This window comes from Pan paniscus, chromosome 11 (assembly GCF_029289425.2).
Source record: "Pan paniscus chromosome 11, NHGRI_mPanPan1-v2.0_pri, whole genome shotgun sequence".
Classification (NCBI taxonomy): domain Eukaryota; kingdom Metazoa; phylum Chordata; class Mammalia; order Primates; family Hominidae; genus Pan; species Pan paniscus.
This window is the reverse complement of record NC_073260.2, coordinates 82,740,751-82,762,212: the sequence shown is the minus strand read 5'-3', so window position 1 is coordinate 82,762,212 and position 21,462 is coordinate 82,740,751. Positions and strand designations below refer to the sequence as shown.

Here is a 21,462-nt window from a genome sequence, read left to right as displayed (position 1 = left end):
AGGCAGGTGAAGGGCAGTGCTCTAGAGCCCAAGGCCTCCTGTTGAGGCACCCAAGCTGTCCTGGTGCTGGCCCATCTCTAAACCTGAAGGCTTACCTCTTCTGTGGATTCCATGAGATATCTCGACATGTTTCCCTATTGGTTTAGACTTGGTGCAGCTACTTGTAACAGGCTGGAAACAGCAGTGCCTGAAATAAGGCAGAGGTTTGTATTTTTTCATGTCAAAGACTTTTGGAGTTAGCCAGTGCAGGCTGGCGTGGAAGGTCCCATGGTCATTGGGTACCAAGCCTCTGTCATAGGGTCATAGAATATTCAACGTGATAATATGTGTAAAAATTTAGCCTAGAGTTTGGCACAGGGCAAGTGCTCAGTATTGTTGTGGACTATGTCATGGTTACCAGCTTTACCTTGTGACAGCCTGACTCTTGTCACTCAGTGTTGGGGCTCCTGAACACTCAGTGCTGGGTGGTTTTCTCTTCTCTTTCTGTTCTTCCTCTAGTTCCATGCCTTTCTGTGCATATGGAGAAACATATTCCCCAAATGTCCATTTTCCCTCATCTCCACACCACTCTTCTAGTCCAAGCCACCTGGTCCCTCTGAACTGCTGCAATTGCCTCGTTTTGTTGTCCTGCATCTACTCTTGGTGTACCCTGTGTCTCCTCACTCTAGTGATCTATTTTACATGTGGCGTCCAGAGGATCTTTTAGAAATAGACCATCGCTGTTGCGCTGCAGATGCTGGATGGGGAATCATCACACTTAGAGTTAAATTCAAGTGGTTAACATTACCTGCAATTTTCCATGTGATCTGGCCCTTACCTACCTCTCGAGCCCTGTCTTTTACTGTCACTATTCACTGGCCTTAGTTCAAGCCCTTTAATTTTTCAGGTGTGTTCTCTCCTGGGCCCTTGCACTTGCTGCTCTCTCTGACCCACCACTAACTCCTCTTAACTCGGGTGTACACTTCAGGTCCTAGCTCACAGGGGACTTCTGTCACTTCCTCAGACAGGACTTCCCTGACTGCCCCTCTCCCATCTCTCCTGATCATAGAATCTGCTCTTTTCCTTCATAGCACGTGTCATGATTTATACTTAGGCATTTATTTTGTGTGTTTGGTTTAATGCCTGTCCCATACTAGACTGCCAGCTCCATGTGGATCCTGATATACCTGTTTTCCTTACAATTGTGTCCCAATCATCGGTACAATGCCTGGCACAGGGAAGGTGCTCTGGGAACAAGTGTTCACTGAATAGATGACACCACTGTAGCTGCATGACTGCATGACAGATGAGGATTACTCCTGTGCCCCTGCCCCACCCTCCCAGGCTCTGATAAAAAACCAGAAAGAGAGGATTCTGGGAGCATAAAGAGGTCTGAGGGCACTGCCCAGGAGAAAAAGCTGTAGTATAGGCAAGGAGAACATTCCTCGGCCTGTGGGCAGGAGAGATCCAGATTAAGCCCAAATTGAAATCAGAGTCCGGCTGTTTATGCAGAACTGCTGGATTGTGAGCCCTCTCTCGAGGCTGCCATCTGCAAGAGCTGATATGCATAGGAAGAACAAGGCTGTACCAGGAGGAGGAGCTCTGCTTGGCGTCTCAGGTAATAGACAAAGGAGGTGGTGGGAAGCACAGCATGTGTGCCCCACCAGGGCTTCCAGGATTGGGCCTGAGTCCTCGTACAGAGGTGAGCTGGGTCTCAGGTGGGAGACCCTCATCCTCTCAGCCTGAATCTCCGCCTGCCTCCGGGACAGTGAAGACAGCATGAGGGCCAGTGGTTTTAGGTCACGTGGGCATTGGCATGAGAAAGGATGTCCACGAGGAAGCCTAGAGGAGCCTGGAGAGCACCATCCCCTTCTCTTTCCAGCACTTTTCCAGTTTTCTATAGAAACCATCTCACACTTTCTCACCTTTTCTCAAGTCTCAGGTGACCCTCCACCCACAGCCTCCTTCAGTCTCCACAGATGACTTCCTTCAGTCCCCCATGGGCAGAGAAAAAACAACCTCGGCTTCTTTCCACCAAACCTGTGTGCATCACACCCTCCCTGCTCTGCTTCTCCTGTCTAGGGCCAAGCCATCCACTTCTCTCCTCTCTCCAGTGTTTCTTTTGAATTGCTCCTTCTCACTGGAATTTAAACTTGCCCAAACTTCTCCCATCTTTTTTGTTTTTAGAGGCAAGGCTTTGCTCTATCAGCCAGGCTAGAGTGCAGTGGTGTGATCGTAGCTTACTGGAGCCTCGAACTCCTGGGCTCAGGTGATTCTCTTGCCTCCTGAGTAGCTGGGACTACAGGCGTGAGCCACCACACCTGACAAACCTCTCCCATCTTGAATGAAACCTTCATTTGACTTTATTCACTCTCTTGTCCTTCATAGCCCAACGTCCTGAAATAGTGGACTATACTTGGGGTCTCCACTTGCTCACTTTTCAGTTTTCCACTCTCTGTAGCCTGGTTTGTCCTGTCCCATTACTACCTTGAGAACATTTTCACCAAGGCCATGATGGTGGGCTGAATAGTGGCCCTCTGAAGATATCCAAGTCCTAATCCCTGGAACCGTGAAGGTTACCTTATTTAACAAGACAAGATACCTTACTACTGGTTTTGACTATGGAGGAATGGGACCATGAGCCAAGGGATGAAAATAATGCATCTCTAAGCCCCAGCCTCCTTTCCCATGGAAATCTCTTACCTCTCTCGGCTCTTGCCTGACTTATCCTGTGGGTCTGCCGTGGGGAAGGAGGGCCTGGTTCATTTGTCTTTCTCTTTACCTCCTCTCTGAAGGAGATGGGGCATTCGAGAAAAAAGTCCAGGTATTAACAGGCTGTTGCACTTTAATCTGATGTCAGAGGTCTCTGGGTACATTGGAGGTTCTCTGCTGGGGCTGTTTCATGGGTGGTGGGTGTTAGAGTTTGTATTTCTTGCTCCATTTGCTGGTTGCGAAGACTCCAGCCACTCATTCCTCAGCTTCCAGCATTCAGGAGCTTAGCTCTCAGGGTTTGTTCCCCAGGAAAGTTTCTTGGTCTAGTTCATTCTAAGATGACCATCTGTCTCCCATAAGGTCTAAGTCTGGCCCATGGGCAGCAGTGGGGCACCCTCATTCTGCCAGGCTCTGGAGAGGCTGCCATTCACCCATCCTAGCCTCTGAGCCTGGCTGAAACTGCTCACCATCAGACTTTCACACTAGATGCTAGATCTTGCATACCCCACCTCCCAGAAAACACATGTCAAACTCTCCATGTAGTTTTTTTCAAGCCTCTCTGGCTTGGTTAAGGTGAGAGTGTCGGAAATAAGAGTCATAAAGAAAATGAGCACTCAGCAAGGCAAATTTACTTCTTCAGAAGGGTGCTGCTTGTTCTTCTGGTCACTGCGAGAGCACACCAAACAAAGGAGGGAAGTGGGTTTTAACCCTAATGCAGTCAGTCCCTGCTACTATGTTCAGTCCCCTTTGGCTGGGGTCGGACCACACAATCTAAGCTGATCCGGATTAGCTACTTCAAATGGAGCAGGGGTGGGGGCTACAGCAGCAGGAAGAGCAGTTTCGGAACTAAGCGTGCCAAATAAGGAAGAGATGTGGGTTGTTACAAATTGGGAACAGATGTGGGTTACAAATTGGGAACAGATGTGGGTTACAGATTGGGAATTGATGTGGGTTACAGATTGGGAATTGATGTGGATTACAGATTGGGAATGTCTGGAAGGTTGTTTGCCGTAACTAGGGGCAAGGAGGCAAGGAAGTTAGGCTTTGAAAATAGAAGACAGGAACCTTTGAAGAGGAACTCACTGTTTCCAACATATCCCTCTCCTCCCTCCATGGAGCAGGCGAGGTGGGGGAAACGACCACACAGAGATGAGTCTCTGGAATGCTGATATGAGAGCAAGCCTCATAGATATTTCCATGGCCTCTTCTATGAAGGATTCCTTCAGTGGAGAAGGTTCTTTCAACGCTGAAGCCTGAGGAAGTTGAATGCTCACATCAGAACCTTTGAACTATGTTACATCAAGACTGTTAATTCTATTAAGTGTAGAAGAAATAAAAGCCACAATTATCTGGCTACTCCTATACTTCAATATGTGAAGACAGAAAGGAGAAAGCAGGGAAACTGTGTCAGTGCTGTGTGAACCTTGTTCGTGAAATTGCTTGGTAAGTTGTGTAATGCAGAAGCCAGAGGCCTCCTGCTCTGTGAGATTGCTCAATCCCTGTCCTCACTCTAGACTGTAGACTCTTCAGAGCTTCTCTTCTCAGTGTCATCTCTGACCCTGGCTCTTCCTTTCCCATGGCCCTGACCCCTTCACTACCTTGCCCAGATGAGGGATTCTGCCCCTCTGCAATTTTCCAGGAACACATTCACCTTATAAGGCTTTGTGGTGGTAGCACACTAAGAAACTTGGCACAGAGGCCCATGCAAACAACACAAAGCGGAGTATTAGACATCTTTTTTACTAACAGCCCTTGGCCTACCCCATGACTGGGATATTTCTTTGACTGTCTCACACTATATAATATTCCACATGGCTGTCATTTTGAAGGCTCAGATATCTAATTTGGCTCAAAATTCTAGTTCCTTTCCCATGTAGAGAAATTTAGTCTTTGGTTGCCTTGACTCCTGATCCATGTCTTTATGTTCTCTTCCCCAAAAAGCTTCTTAATAGGTATTTTCTTCCAAAATAGAATTTTTTTTTTTTTTTTTTTTGAGACGGAGTCTCACTCTGTTGCCAGGCTGGAGTGCAGTGGTACGATCTTGGCTCACTGCAATCTCCGCCTCCCAGGTTCAAGCAATTCTCCTGCCTCAGCCTCCTGAGTAGCTGGGATTACAGGCACCTGTCACCACATCCAGATAATTTTTTTGTATTTTTAGTAGAGATGGGGTTTCACCGTGTTGGCCAGGATGGTCTTGATCTTCTGACCTCGTGATCCGCCTGCCTCAGCCTCCCAAAGTGCTGGAATTACAGGCGTGAGCAGATTTTTTTTTTTTTCTCAGATGGAGTCTCGCTCTGTTGCCCAGGCTGGAGTGCAATGGCGCAATCTTGGCTCACTGCAATCTCCGCCTCCCGGGTTCAAGTGATTCTCCTGCCTCAGCCTCCCAAGTAGCTGGGATTACAGGTACGCACCAGCACACCTGGCTAATTTTTGTATTTTTAGTAGAGACGCAGTTTCGCCATGGTGGCCATGCTGGTTTCGAACTCTTGACCTCAGGTGATCCACCCACCTTGGCCTCCCAAAGTGCTGGGATTACAGGCGTGAGCCACCGCGCCTGGCCCAAAATAGATTTTTATTTGGTGGTTGTTGTTATCTGTTCAGATTGTAACATTTTCAGTACATGCCACCTGGAGTGGGTTTTTTTTCTTTCCTGTTTTGTTCTCCAGCATCCAGAACAGTGCCTGGCACACAGTAGGCACGTTATTAATAGGTATCAGATGAATGTGGAATGAATTAATTTTCCCCATATAAAACATTTGCAGTCTCCTGCAAAAGTGCCCCACAAGGATTTCCCATGAAGTATGTGAATAGAAGACAAACAGCAGATTTAGCTATGGCACCTCTTTGAATCCTACTTGGGGTGTTGTTGTCCAGGTCCACCCAGTGAGGTCTAGATCTGTGGTAAGTTCCTCATCTCTCCTCTGGGATGCCAGCTTTCTGCACTAGGCCGCTTCCACGTTGGACAGGTGCTCTTGGGCCTGGGGGATGCACGGCTGGCAGAATTGCCCCTGCCTCAGTAAATGTCCCTAGAGATTCTGGGTGACTTGGTTTACTTCCAGCAGTGTCTTCTTGGGCATAAATTTGTCCTGTAGGGGGCGCCAAATTCCAACCTTTCCCTGGCTAGCCCTCTTCACTCAGGTTCCTGAGAATCCCCCCAGGTCTCTGAGTCCCTGGTACTTGGAAGATGTGCCTCTGGGTAGGCACCTGCCTCTGCAGCCCCTCCCTCCAGAGCTTTGGCTTCCTGGAAGGAGAAAGGTTGGGAAAGTCCGTGGAGTCCATTCTTTCTTGGAGACAACATGGCTCACCCCTTTGGCTTCTTTATCTCCCCTTGGCTTCACCTTCATTGTCCAACACCTCCCAGACAAGTTGTAGCTCCTATATAAGCAGGATTGGACTATTGGCATCTCACTAGAAATTTTCCCCTGCTAAACCATACACTAACATACACAAAGGAGGCATTTCTCTTCACAGTCTCAAGGTTTTCCCAGCAGAACATCACTATATAATTATGATTAGTTGCTTAATCTCCAAAACTTTCTACATTAGTGAATGCGCACATGAAACTTACTAGGCAAACTTTGTGCAGTGGCAGTATCATAGCCAATGAGGTTTGTCTGAGGCACGATTATTGATCATTGAAAACTATTCCCAATACCTCACCAGGATGATTTGGCATATAGTTGGCACTGGCAATTTTTGACTTGGCAAAATAGTCTTTGGTTGCCTTGACTCCTGATTCATGTCTTTACGTTCTCTTCCTCAACAAGCTTCTTAATAGGTATTTTCTTCCAAAATAGGTTTTTTTTTTGTTTTGTTTTGTTTTTTTCTGAGACAGCATCTCACTCTCTTGCCCAGGCTGGAGTGTAGTAGTGTGATCTTGGCTCATTGCAACCTCCACCTCTGTGGAAACTGAGCAAAAAAAAATTACTAGGTAAATGATTATGGACAATATAACTCCTTATTCCAGGTGTTCAAAGTTTTTAAAAACTAAAAATTTCTTTTATTGAGGTATAAATTATATAAACACACATCTAAAGGGTACAACTCAATGAAAATCTATATGTGGATGTAGCCCTAACCACTACTCAGATCATCACATAGCACCTTTCTAGGCCTCCAATGGCTGCCTATGCCCCCTCTCCAAGCTGATACCTCCCAAAAGATTGCCACTATTTTGCCCTATAGCAGATTAATTTTTGCCTGTTTTGGGGGAAATATACAAATGAAATCTTTAGAGATTACTGTCTTTTGATCAACATTACATCGTCCTTGTTGCTGTGAGTTGCAATGGTTTCTTTTTCTTTTTTTTTTTTTTTGAGATGGAGTCTTGTTCTGTCACCCAGGCTGGAGTGTAGTGGCACGATCTCAGCTCACTGCAACTTCCGCCTCCTGGGTTCAAGAAATTCTCTTGCCTCAGCCTTCCAAGTAGCTGGGATTAAAAGCATGCACCACCATGCCTGGTTAATTTTTGTATTTTTAGTGGAGACGGGGTTTCCCCATGTTGGCCAGGCTGGTCTCGAACTTCTGACTTCAAGTGATCCACCCACCTCAGCCTCCCAAAATGCTGGGATTACAGATGTGAGCCACCATACTTGGCCAATGGCTTCTTTTTCGTTGTTGTGTAGTATTTCATTGTATGAGTATGCCTCAATTTATCCATTTTACTTTTTTTTTTTTTTGAGACAGGGCCTTGCCCTGTTGTGCAAGCTGGAGTGCAGTGGCACAATCATAGCTCGCTTCAGCCTCCAACTTCTGTTCTCAAGTGATTCTCCTGCCTCAGCCTCCTGAGTAGCTGGGACTATAGGCATGGGCCACCATGCCAGGCTAATTTTTAAAATTTTTAATAGAGGTGAGGTTTGGCTGTGTTTCCCAGGCTGGTCTTGAACTCTTGAGCTCAAGTGATCCTCCCGCCTCAGCCTCCCAAAGTGTTGGAATTACAGGGGTGAGCCACCCTGCCTGGCACCATTTTACTCTTGATGGACATTTCAGATGCTTCTAGTTTGGGGTTTTAATGAAAACAATGCTGCTATAAACATTCTCGTATGTGTCTTGTACATATAATTGCAATGAAGTCCAATTTATCAGTCATTTTTTAATGGTTAGTGGTTTTTATATATTTGTAGTCAGCATGTAAAAGTTTTGATTCTTGGCTTTGCAAGTCTATAAACTTGATTTCTATCAGCCTATCTAGTGTTGTTCAGGCCTAGAGAAGTGATTCAAAACCAGACTCACAATAGATAAAAGTATTTTGTTGTCTAAAAATATCTATACAGTGTTATTTTATTTTAATATAAGATTGATGTATAAGTCTCAGAGATAATTTATGCATTTGTGATTTACAATCCAACCCATCTCATTTCAGGCTCCAAAAACCTGAGAAAACAATTTAACAATTTATCAATCAGATAAATTGTTAATCAAATTGATTAACAAATTTAACAATTTATCAATCAGAAGATTGCTTGGTGGACATGGATTTAGAGTGAGAAGGAATTGAATGGGCTCAGTAGGTATTTACCATAAGCCATGAAAGACTCTAAGGAGCCATCACTATTGCTCTGTGGAGTTCACTGTGTTCTGTTACAGGAATCACCGAAGACTTGTGTATTTGTAGCTGGGTAATAATACCTATTCATGTCCTTCTCCATTTTTTTCTCACTGAATTATAGAAACCTCGGCCGGGCGCGGTGGCTCACGCCTGTAATCCCAGCACTCTGGGAGGCCGAGGCGGGCAGATCACGAGGTCAGGAGATCGAGACAATCCTGGCTAACACAGTGAAACCCCGTCTCTACTAAAAATACAAAAAATTAGCTGGGCGCGGTGGCGGGCGCCTGTAGTCCCAGCTACTCGGGAGGCTGAGGCAGGCGAATGGCGTGAACCCGGGAGGCGGAGCTTGCAGTGAGCAGAAATAGCGCCACTGCACTCCAGCCTGGGCGAAAGAGCAAGACTCCGTCTCAAAAAACAAAACAAAACAAAAAAAACCTCTTTGTATATTTGTTTGTGATTTCCCCCCAATTTATCCTTTATTACTTTATTTATAATATTTTCTTTTTGCCCAGGAAAGGGTTAAGATTTTTACCTAACATAATTTCTAGAATAATTTTTTAAAATGAAACTATAAGCCATGGCATTTTTATAGAATATACTGAAATATATTGACATTTATTTTGTCATGTTAACTAGGAATAATTTTACCAGAGAAAAATGTTTTATATCTGGCTGGGCACGGTGGTTCACGCCTGTAATCCCAGCACTTTGGGAGGTCGAGGAGGGCGAATTACGAGGTCAGGAGTTCAAGATCAGCCTGGCCAATATGGTGAAACCCCATCTCTAATAAAAATACAAAAATTAGCTGGGCATGATGGCATGCACCTGTAGTCCCAGCTACTCAGGAGGCTGAGGCAGGAGAATTGCTTGAACCCGGGAGGCGGAGGTTGCAGTGAGCCGATATTGCGCCACTGTACTCCAACCTGGGCAGCAGAGCGAGACTCCCATCTCAAAAAAAAAAAAAAGTTTTAAACCTGTACATAATTGAGAAAATACATTATTAAAATATTCAGGAAATATTATTTTGTTATCAGCTTATTGTTTTAATCATTTACTGGTGATGCTCATTTGCAGACAAGATTGGCAGGTATCAAAAAACTTAGAAAATGTATGGAAGAAAAACATCTTGAGAAAATTCTGTCTAGAAACATATTTATTCTGTGGATTCGTAAAATATGAATTGCCGTTGTAGTATTTTAGTGCAAAACATGTTGGTCCATCTCATGGAAAAATGAGTGTTCCCTATGACCCAGTTTGCAAACCCCTATATAGTATTTCTCAGTTTTGTTCCCACTGTAGGCCCTTCATACAAAAGTTTGAAGAAACATGTGGATAAAAATCTTTCAGTTGCCCGGGCGTGGTGGCTTACACCTGTAATCCAAGCAGTTTGGGAGGCTGAGGCAGGCGTATCACTTGAGGCCAGGAGATTGAGACCAGCCTGGCCAACATGGCAAAACCCTATCTCTACTAAAAATACAAAAATTAGCTGGTCGTGGTGGTGCACTCCTGTAATTCCAGCTACTCAGGAGGCTGAGGCAGGAGAATTACTTGAACCAACCAGGAGGCAGAAGTTACAGTGAGCCGAGGTTGTGCCACTGCACTCCAGCCTGGGTGGCGGAGTGAGACTGTCTCAAAAAAAAAAATTCAGTTAATTACAAAATATGTCACAAATATTAAAATAATAACAATAAAGCAGAATAAAAAAATTGACCATAAAAATGATAATGGTTTCATATTAGTGGGAGGGTTGATATTGTTTGGAATCATTCACAGAGTGTCTATGTATAGCTTGAAAAAAGCTTAAATTACAGGTTAACACCTCATTGTTTTATTTCCTTTGGCTTTACTTCTACTAATTTATTTATTTATTTATTGAGATGGAGTTTTGCTCTTGTTGCCCAGGCTGGAGTGCAATGGTGCCATCTTGGCTCACTGCAACCTCTGCCTCCCGGGTTCAAGCGATTCTCCTGCCTCAGCCTCCTGAGTAGCTGGGATTACAGGCACATGCTACCATGACTGGCTAATTTTTGTATTTTTAGTAGAGATGGGGTTTCACCATGTTGGCTAGGCTGGTCTCGAACTCCTGACCTCAGGTGATCTGCCCGCCTCGGCCTCCCAAAGTGCTGGGATTACAGGCGTAAGCCTCCACGCCCGGCCTACTTCTACTAATTTTGAGAATACCAAATCACAATGTTAAGTCATGAGGAACTGCAGCAAGCACTGAGGAGCTCCGTCAGATGGTGCTGGCATTTACAGAAATGATGGGCATAGCTCACTGGTGAGTGTGTTCAGTGCTCCATCAGATGCTAAATCAGCCAGCATCACACAGATGTTGTGAAGGAGAAGGATTCCTACTACAGTCTGGCTTCATTCAGCCCTGGAAAGTCATTCTTAACATTTCCAGCATTTGCGTATGACGTAAAAATATGCCCAACAACACGTGTTGATTTTATTCTTGAAACAATGAAGAAAACCATCAACTTTTAAGAAAGAGCCAACCCACGACCTGATGTTTGCACAACAGGCCACTCTTCTTATGATGTCCTGATATCCTTTTTTCATACTACAACTTGACAAATTTTGGCTCTGAATGAATATGTAAGACAATTCATTTGAGATCCATGGAGCAGGCCCAACTGAAATAAGAAAAACTATCTTTACTCTGAACTATTGGTATCATGGAATGATACTTTTTTTGAAAATAAATAGAAGTTTTTATGCTTGAAATAATTCAGAAACAGAATGTTCTGAATTATTAACAGAATGTTAATAAAACAAAAAACATTTTTTGATATCTGCTTAATGAATTCAGTACCTCATCATCAGTACAAAATAAAAACACTTAAAAACAAATTTCTCTTGATCATGGATTTTTGCAAAAAAGAATTAAAGCTTCTCTGTCTCTCCTGAAATTACATTCCAAATTTTAATAGAGTTACTATTAATACGTCAGAAGCTATCTCTTCTTGGGAAACATATCACTTAAACTTTTAGAGCTTAGTTGCTTCTTAATAATTGGAGAATACTTGCTCTGTCTCTCTCATGGTTTGCTTAAAATGAAGGTGAAAGCAATTGTAAACTGCAAAAAGCTACAGAAGTGCTGGTGGTATTAGATGATAATTATTTAATCTTAAAGTCTATTCCCATCCTAGCCACCATTTTAGATATTACCATATTCCATTAATAGTAATGTGCTGGTGAGGTAAAAATACTCCAAGATAAATTAAACAACAAAATCTTTGCAGTGTATGTAAAACCCTTTTTTTTTTTTTTTTTTTGAGACAGAGTCTCGCTCTGTCACCCAAGCTGGAGTGCAGTGGTGCGATCTCGGCTCGCTGCAAACTCCACCTCCCGGGTTCAAGTGATTCTCCTGCCTCAGCCTCCTGAGTAGCTGGGACTACAGGCACTCACCACCACGCCCGGCTGATCTTTGTATTTTTAGTAGAGACTGGGTTTCACCATTTTGGCTGGGTTGGTCTCATTTCTGACCTCAAGTGATCCACCCACCTTGGCTTCCCAAAGTACTGGGATTACAGATGTGAGCCACCACGCCTGGCCCGTAGAACTTTTATAAATGTAGAAAAAGTCATCCTTAATGACTTTTTATGATGTCTGTGAAAATTAAGAGAATTTAATATTCCATTTCAAATTTCTAAGATCTATGTAAACAAAATTATTTGATCACATTTGCCCCTGAAATAGCTGAGCTATCAAACACTGCTTGATAGACCTTTGGAGACCACCTGTGTATGTGGACCATTTGTGGGAACACAGCCCCACATGAATGGAATGGAATCTTTCCCCACCATGGGCCAAAATGGAGAAGACCTCTTGACTGCCATGGTTGTAGAACTGCTTAATGAGGTTCTTCCCAGCCTGCCAGTCTATTGCATGGCTACTTCAAGGCTTTTGAGAATTCCTGGTGCATCTGTCCTTTAAACAGCAATGGATGTCTTGAATCAGAAGTACATCTTATTTAGGCTGGGTGCGGTGGCTCACGCCTGTAATCCCAGCATTTTGGGATGCTGAGGTGGATGGATTACCTGATGTCAGAAGTTCGAAACCAGCCTGGTCAACATGGTGAAACCTTGTCTTTACTAAAAACACAAAAAATTAGCTGGGCGTGGTGGCGGGTGCCTGTAATCCCAGCTACTCAGCAGGCTGAGGCAGGAGAATCACTTGAACCTGGGAGGTGGAGTTTGTAGTGAGCCAAGATGGCACCATTGCACTCCAGCCTGGGCAACAAAAGTGAAATTCTGTCTCAAAAAAAAAGTATGTCTTGTTTATAATAATTTTATGGGTGGGAAAAATAAGATGGAAGTCAGAGGGTTTCCCAGGGTCATAGGGCAAGTCATTAAGTGATCACCATTTAAATTTAACTCAGTTCTTACACTTGGGTGTGAGGTGATGTATGCTGGGTGTAGCAAGCCATTCTTCACTTTTTAATTTGACAGAAAACTCACTTTATACATTTATCCTCGATTTTGTTTCTTGATTTGACTCCAGATTTTATCATATGACATTAAAAGCAGACATCCGAATGAAACTTATCTTTGTTTTAACTTCATACGCTACCTGACTTCAAACTATACTACAAGGCTACAGTAACCAAAACAGCATGGTACTGGTACCAAAACAGAGATACGGATCAATGGAACAGAACAGAGCCCTCAGAAATAACGCCGCATATCTACAACTATCTGATCTTTGACAAACCTGAGAAAAGCAAGCAATGGGGAAAGGATACCCTATTTAATAAATGGTGCTGGGAAAACTGGCGAGCCATATGTAGAAAGCTGAAACTGGATCCATTCCTTACACCTTATACAAAAATTAATTCAAGATGGATTAAAGACTTAAACGTTAGACCTAAAACCATAAAAACCCTAGAAGAAAACCTAGACATTACCATTCAGGACATAGGCATGGGCAAGGGCTTCATGTCTAAAACGCCAAAAGCAATGGCAACAAAAGCCAAAATTGACAAATGAGATCTAATTAAACTAAAGAGCTTCTGCACAGCAAAAGAAACTACCATCAGAGTGAACAGGCAACCTACAAAATGGGAGAAGATTTTCGCAACCTACTCATCTGACAAAGGGCTAATATCCAGAATCTACAATGAACTCAAACAAATTTACAAGAAGAAAACAAACAACCCCATCAAAAAGTGGGTGAAGGATGTGAACAGACACTTCGCAAAAGAAGACATTTATGCAGCCAAAAAACACATGAAAAAATGCTCACCATCACTGGCCATCAGAGAAATGCAAATCAAAACCACAATGAGATACCGTCTCACACCAGTTAGAATGGCAATCATTAAAAAGTCAGGAAACAACAGCTGCTGGAGAGGATGTGGAGAAATAGGAACACTTTTACACTGTTGGTGGGACTGTAAACTAGTTCAACCCTTGTGGAAGTCAGTGTGGCAATTCCTCAGGGATCTAGAACTAGAAATACCATTTGACCCAGCCATCCCATTACTGGCTATATACCCAAAGGACTGTAAATCATGCTGCTATAAAGACACATGCACACGTATGTTTATTGCGGCACTATTCACAATAGCAAAGACTTGGAACCAACCCAAATGTCCAACAATGATAGACTGGATTAAGAAAATGTGACACATATACACCATGGAATACTACGCAGCCATAAAAAATGATGAGTTCATATCCTTTGTAGGGACATGGATGAAATTGGAAATCATCATTCTCAGTAAACTATCGCAAGAACAAAAAACCAAACACCGCATATTCTCACTCATAGGTGGGAAGTGAACAATGAGAACATATGGACACAGGAAGGGGAACATCACACTCTGGGGACTGTTGTGGGGTGGGGGGAGGGGGGAGGGATAGCTTTAGGAGATATACCTAATGCTAAATGACGAGTTAATGGGTGCAGCACACCAGCATGGCACATGTATACATATGTAACTAACCTGCACGTTGTGCACATGTACCCTAAAACTTAAAGTATAATAATAAAAAAAAAAACCACGGCATGGGAACCTCTCATTAGCATGGCCTTTAGGTTGGAAGGGAAAGGAAGAATCACTTAGCCAAGACTGAACAAAACATCAATCATTTGAAAAGATTGCTTGGCCTCTGATGAACTAGAAAAGAGTTGACTCACTAACCTATATTTCCCTCTGCTTACACTATTAACATGCTTTAGTGACACAGTCTGTTCAGTAATCTGGATCCTTAACATAAAACACTTCACTTGACATTTTTGCTTTTTTAGTTGCGTGTGGGAGGTACATTGTCATAAGCAGATTAGAACAAGGGAGTAGATGTTGAGAGAGAAGTTGAAAGAAAAAAAATTCTGTCTCACAAATGTGGTGCTGATTACATATTCAAGATGAACAATTACAGTTTTGGGGCAATCCTACTTAGGAAAAAGAACACCTAAGAATACTTATCCAAGTGAAAGTATTCTTTGTTCAAATCCTGAATATTTGTTTACCTCCAAGCTAGGTGATTATTTTTACTCTCACCGGTTGGATGTAAAATACTCCCTACTTCTCCTGAAAGGCTGGGGTGGGGATGGGACAGATTCCAAATGAAACCACCAGCTCCTTTCAACTTGACATCAGGATGTACGCTGGGCAAAAATTGTGAAAAAATTAGCTTGTCTTTCTTGCCTTTACTTTAAGAAAATTGTGATTAAATATAACATGAAATTTATCATCTTAACCATTTTGAGTGTACAGTTCAGTAGTGTTAAGTACATTCACATTGTTGTACAATCAATCTCCAGACTCTTTCATCTTGTAAAACTGAAACCCATTAAACAATTCTCCATTTCTCCATCCTTCCAACTACTGGCAACCACCCTTCTAGTTTCTGTGTCTATAAATTTGACAACTTTAGATACTTCATATAAGTGGTGTCTTACAGTGTTTGTCTTTTTGTGACTGGCTCATTTCATTTAGCAGAATGTCCTCAGTGTTCATCCATGTTGTCACATGTGTTAGAATTTCTTCCCTTTTTAAGGCTAATAATATTCTCTCATATTATGTACCACATTTTGTTTATCCATTCATCTGTTGATGGACACTTGGGTTGCTTCCAGCTCTTGATGTGGGTGTGCAAACATCTGTTTTTTGGTTTGTTTTTTTTTTTTTTGAGATGGAGTCTTGCTCTGTCACCCAGGCTGGAGTGCAGTGGCGCGATCTAGGCTCACTGGAACCTCCACTTCCCAGGTTCAAATGATTCTCCTGCCTCAGCCTCCTTAGTAGCTGGGACTACAGGCGCACACTACCATGCCCGGCCAATTTTTTGTATTTTTAGTAGAGACGGGGTTTCACCATGTTGGTCAGGCTGGTCTCCAACTTCTGACCTTATGTGATCCACCTGCCTTGGCCTCCCAAAGTGTTGGGATTACAGGCGTGAGCCACTGCACCCAGCTGCAAATATCTCTTTGCGACCCTGCTTTTGATTATTTTGAGTATATACCTAGATGAGGGATTGCTAGATGATATGGTAATTTTATCTTTAGTGTTTTGAAGAACTGCCATATTGTTTTCCATAACAATGACACAATTTTACATACTCACCAGCAGAGCACAAGGGTTCCAGTTTCTCCATATCCTCACCAACACTTGTTATTTTTTTCTGTTTTTAATAGTAGACATGCCAATGGGTGTAGGGTGATGTTGTGGTTTTGTTTTGCATTTTTCCATTGATTAGTGATATTGAACATCTTGTCATATGCTTGTTGGCTACTTGTATATAATCTTTGGAGTAATGCCTATTTAGCCTTTATTTTTTTGCACTCTTTATCTCATTGGGCTGCCTCCCTCATCCATATCCCTTCTTAATTATTTATGCCTTATATAGATCCTAAAAGAGGACTTGCGGCAGCTTCCAGGGATATGTATAAGAAGACAAAATAGTTGAGAAAATGGGATAAAAAGAAAGCACAATGAGGAAAATAAGATGAAGCCCAGGGGTAGGGTTAGGGCACAGAGTACATTTCAATAGCCCTCTTAAGTTGCTGTGGCTGCAGGCTCCCTAGCAGCTAGGGCAGAAGGGAAAGCATAATAATTTGTTGTAAGGTAAACCCAAAAAGGCTTCTCAGGAGAGCACATCCCTTCCTGCCTCTGTGGCCTGAGAAGTTTTCCCCGCGGGACTGGGTGGCGGTTAGGACTTCAACAGATGAATTTTGGTAGGGGGGCACACTTCAGCCCATAACAGTTATTATACTAAGAGAGGAGAGGTTGTTAAAATCTACAACTTTTTTTTTTTTTTTTTTTTTTGGACAGGTTAGAGTCCAGTGGCATGATCTTGGCTCACCGCAACCTCTGCCTCCCAGGTGCAAGTGATTCTCCTGCCTCAGGCTCCTGAGTAGCTGGGATTACAGGTACACACATACCACCACACCCGGCTAATTTTTGTATATTTAGTAGAGATTGGGTTTCACTCTGTTGGCCAGGCTGGTCTCAAACTTCTGACCTCAAGCGATCCACCCACCTTGGCCTCCCAAAGTGTTGGGATTACAGGCGTGAGCCACTGCACCCAGCCAAAATCTCCAACTTTGATTGTGGATTTGTTTCTCTTTCTTTTCAGTTTGGTTGCTTTTGCTTTACATAATTTGAAGCTGTCGTATTAAGTGCATACAAATTTAAGATTAAAAAAATCTTCCTGTGGACATTATTCTTTTATCATTAGGTAAGGTTCCTATTTATCTCTTACTTTCCACTTGGGATATTCACTAGCCCTTTCTAAGGAGCCAACATGAAGTATTTAGTTTCCCTGATTATGCTGTGCACTCATAAACTTAAAAAAATCTAATTAGATAATACTTGTGTGGAATTTCTGTATTGTTTGGGATTACATTTGTGTGCATGTATCAGAAAACCAAAAAATAACAATAGCTTAGATAAGTTGGAAGTTTATTTCTAACTTGCATAAAGAGCTCTGAAAGTAGAAAGTTCTGTGGATGGTAGTTGCACATAATCATAGGAGACTCACGCTCCTGTCTCTCTGCCTCTCTACATAGCGTTTCTTGGCCCAAGATGGCTGCTTGGAGCTCCAGCCATCAAGTCGGTATTCCAGGCAGCAGGAAGGAAGAAGAGAGGTGAGTATAAGCTCAATGCTGCTTACACTCCATTGGTCAAAATTTAGATGCATAGCCACAGCCAACTCCAAAGGATCCTGGGAAATGCACTCTTTGTAGGTAGCAATGTGCCCAGGTAAAAAGCGGTATTCTGTGAATAGAGAGGAAGAAACAATGAATGTCAGATTAGGCAAATAAGAGTTTCTATTACTGCATTATATTTAGAGTTTCTTCCAAGACTGCCCCCTTACTGGTTGGGTTCTTTGGATTCTTAAGCCTTTGGTCCTGGCTGCTCGCTTTGCTGCAGGAAGCACCTTGTTCCTCCTGGCTGAGTGGGCTCCATTTCACATGGAATGAGGCTGAGCTCTGGCGGTGGCATCCTGCAGGGCTGCCCTGGAGGTTTCCTGGCTCCCTCACAATCCTGCTGTGTCTTCCAGGCTGCTGCCACCGCCCACAAAGTTTACAACCCAGACATAGCAAGACTCAGGGTTTGCCAGTCTCCCCGAGAGGCTCCAAATGAGAGAAGTGATGTTCCTAGGGTTTTAATGAGGCTCTAGTTTAAGAAACCTCAGACTTAAATGAAAGGTGAATTGAAATGCTTTATTCTTGTTCCCTGCCTCTGTCTTTCATGTCTTTCAAGCCCCTGTGAGGCTTTATTTACTTAATTCAATAATAGAAGTCTATTATAATGAATAGAGCTAACACTGCGTGACACCTCATTTGTCCTATTATCGATCCATTTCGCGGATCAGACAGCTGTTGCACAGAGAGATCAAGTCCCACAGCAATGAGTGCAGAATCTGGACTAGAACCCAGGCATTTGGGCTCCTGAGCCTGCCTTATTCCCTGAGAGGAGTGCTGGCTCTCCCTCTTATTGTTTCTCAAGGAGAATTACAAGAGGTGTGGCACAATTTTAAAAGCAAAGTGAAATTTGCTTGAAATCTCATAAGACACAGGTTTCAAGAAACAAAACTTTCTGTCCATGACGAAGTTCTTTATGGAAGAAGATGAGTGGCTGAAAGGAGAGGTGAGAGATGGAGTGACAATACCGACACCCCCTTCGCTGGACTTCCTCACTCTACAATTAACGGGGATGAAAGAGTGAAGGCTAGGAAGGAGGCTGATTGGATGTGGAGGGAATATAAGAAGTTAAAATACTCCTGACTGAGACAGGGAAAAGAGGAGTAAGACAAGGAGGAGGAGGAGGAGGAGGAGGAAGAGATAATCGGGGGAGGTTAAGAGACTCATTTTACCTTATTTATTTTATTTTTTTGAGATGGAGTCTTGCTCTGTCACCAGACTGGAGTGCAGTGGTGCGATCTTAGCTCACTGCAGCCTCCATCTCCCAGGTCCCGAGTAGCTGGGACTACAGGTGTGCGCCACCATGCCCAGCTAATTTTTTTGTATTTTTAGTGGAGATGGGGTTTCACCATGTTGGCCAAGATGATCTCGATCTCTTGACCTCGTGATCCACCCGCCTTGGCCTTCCAAAATGCTGGGATTACAGGCATGAGCCACCACACCCGGCCAAGAGACTTATTTTAAACAGAGCCTGTGGAGCCAAACACTTGGAAGTCAGGCAGAAGAGGAATCGCTATCGAAGGAGGCTGAAGAGGCAAGGCCAGAGAGGCAGGAGGAAAACCAGGATCAGGTGGGTTCAGGGAAGACAAGAAAGAGTTTCCACTGGCTGCAGTGGCTCATGTTTGTAATTTCAGCACTTCAGAGGCAGGAAGATTACCTCAGCCCAGGAGTTTGAGAGTAGCCTGGGCAACATAGTGAGACCCCATCTCTACAAAAAATACAAAAATCAGCTGGCCGTGGTGGCATGCACCTGTAGTCCCAGCTACTTGGGAGGCTGAGGTGGGAGGATTGCTTGAGCCTGGGATGTCGAGGCTGCAGTGAGCCATGATTGGGCCACCACACTCCAGCCTGGGCTACAGAGTGAGACCCTGTCTCAAAAAATTTTTTTTCAACAAGGGATTATATCTAATGCAAGGGATTATATCTAAAGCAAGATGTAAATTGAAGTGTGTCTGATGGATCTGGTAATGTAATTTTAATTATACTTTGAGTAAAATGGTAAACATGTACTTTCCTTTGGAAAAAATATAATAGAAATGTGGCCAGTACGGTATTGTGAGAAAATGGGGCTGGCAGGGGGAAGGCTTTTGCATTACAAATTGCTGATGGTATTGCTAGAAAGGGCTTCTACCCCTCCCTCTGCTGGCAGGAATGGGACATGTCTGGTTCTATGTTGAGGGGAATCAAGTGTGAGTAGCGAGATGTTCTTAACACTGAAGTTTTCCAAAATGAAATGTAGTCAGCATGTTATTTTTTTGAAGCAACCTAAATTTTTACCAGGACAAATTTTTGTGCAGAAAAGCCAGTAAAAATAGGAAATAATAGTTTCTCTAAAGCGAATTCTCAAAAATAGAAGAGATTGGAAAGCTATGGAATAATTTGGGATGGAAAATATGACTCTTGGCTCTGGAAATGAGTTGTAAGTCATGGTTAGTGAAGATCTTAAATATCATCTGGAGAGGACTTGTGTTTAGTGGAATAAGTTCATTTTTTAAAACATTGATTCATTATGAGTGAGACGTGCTCCATGTTCAAGAGGCTATAGGCTTATCGATCCCAAATTGCAACGTCTCTTACAACCTGAAACTGATTATCTGGATCAGTTTGAAAAATTTCCCCAGGTGCTTCATTAATTGTACCTGATCTCAAATCTAGGTCAAAAGTGGTACTTCAATTTGAGAACAGAGTCACTGACACCATAAATAATGTTTGGGAACCTCTCCAAATGCTAATTCCAGGGCTTTGAAGTAAAAATATAGCATCTCACCAATATTTCATTTTTCTTCTAAATTTGCATTAAACTTATTACCAAGGACATACAAAGTGAGTAACTTTTTGTTATATTTTTGCTTGTTTAGGTTAACAGATTCTGCTATGGAGAGTTTTATACCTCATCCAAGATTGTAGTTAGAGCATACTGTTGTATGTGCAAGTTGGTGATTTGAAATTATTCCAATATAATGGGAGTTACTACCTTTTCTTACCCCAAGAATTAAAAATAAAAAGACCACTCTTTATTAAATTATCCACAGTAAAACAGATACTAGGTTCCCTAATAAATCAAGTTTAAGAGCAAATATACTCTAAATCCTTTTAAACTAAATAGTATCACTTTAATGAACTAAATTTAAGAATTGGAAGTTCTCTTGAAAATCCACTGAATATCTTTTCACTAAACCTGGAATTCTTCCAATTGCAACATTTTCTGATCTGGGTATTTCTCAAGACTTGATTAAGATATTGCTTTTTGGCTGGATGCAGTGACTCATACCTGCAATCCCAGGGCTTTGGGAGGTTGAGGTGGGAGGATCACTTGAGCCCAGGAGTTCCAGTCTTTATGGGCTATGATTGTGCCACTGTACTCCAGCTGGGGTCACAGAGTGAGATCCTGTCTCTAAAGAAAAAAAAAGAGATTACTTTTTATTACTTATGCAACCTATTGAGATATAATTCTTATATCATACAGTTAACAGTGTATAATTCAATGGTTTTAGTATATTCACAGAGTTACGCAACCATTGCTGCCATCAAGTTTAGAACATTTTCATCATTCTAAAATGAAACCATGTACCCATCACTCCCCATTTCTCCCCAACCACTCTGCCAGCTATTTTGGACATTTCACATAAAAGAATTCATACACTATGTGGTCTTTTGGGATTAATTTCTTTCACTTAGCGTAACTACACACTTCATTTTTTTATTGCAAAATAATATGCTATTGTATGAATATGCCACATTTTATTTATTCATTAATCCGTTGACGAACATTTGGGTTGTTTCCACTTTTTTGTGTGTGGCTATTTTGAATGCTTCTATGAACATTTGTGTACAAATTTTTGTGTGGACATACATTTTTGCTTTTGTTGGACATATACCTAGGAATGGAATTATTGAATCATATGGTAAGTCTGTGTTTAACCTTTTGGGGAAGTGCCAAACATTTTCTCAAAGCAGCCACACCATTTTACATTCCCATCAACGGTGTATTAGGGTTCCAATCACTCCACATCCTTGACAATACTTGTTATTATCTGCATGATTATAGCCTTCCCAGTGGATGTGAAGTG

General features: G+C 42.6%; 1 non-coding gene across 1 annotated transcript; it reads left to right on the top strand.

The window, feature by feature from the left end:
* The first annotated feature begins 6,265 nt into the window (after window positions 1-6,265).
* LOC112440939 (U4 spliceosomal RNA) lies at window positions 6,266-6,406 on the top strand. The gene has a single exon (XR_003028917.1). It is a non-coding gene; the product is annotated as a U4 spliceosomal RNA (small nuclear RNA).
* Window positions 6,407-21,462: the final 15,056 nt, after the last annotated feature.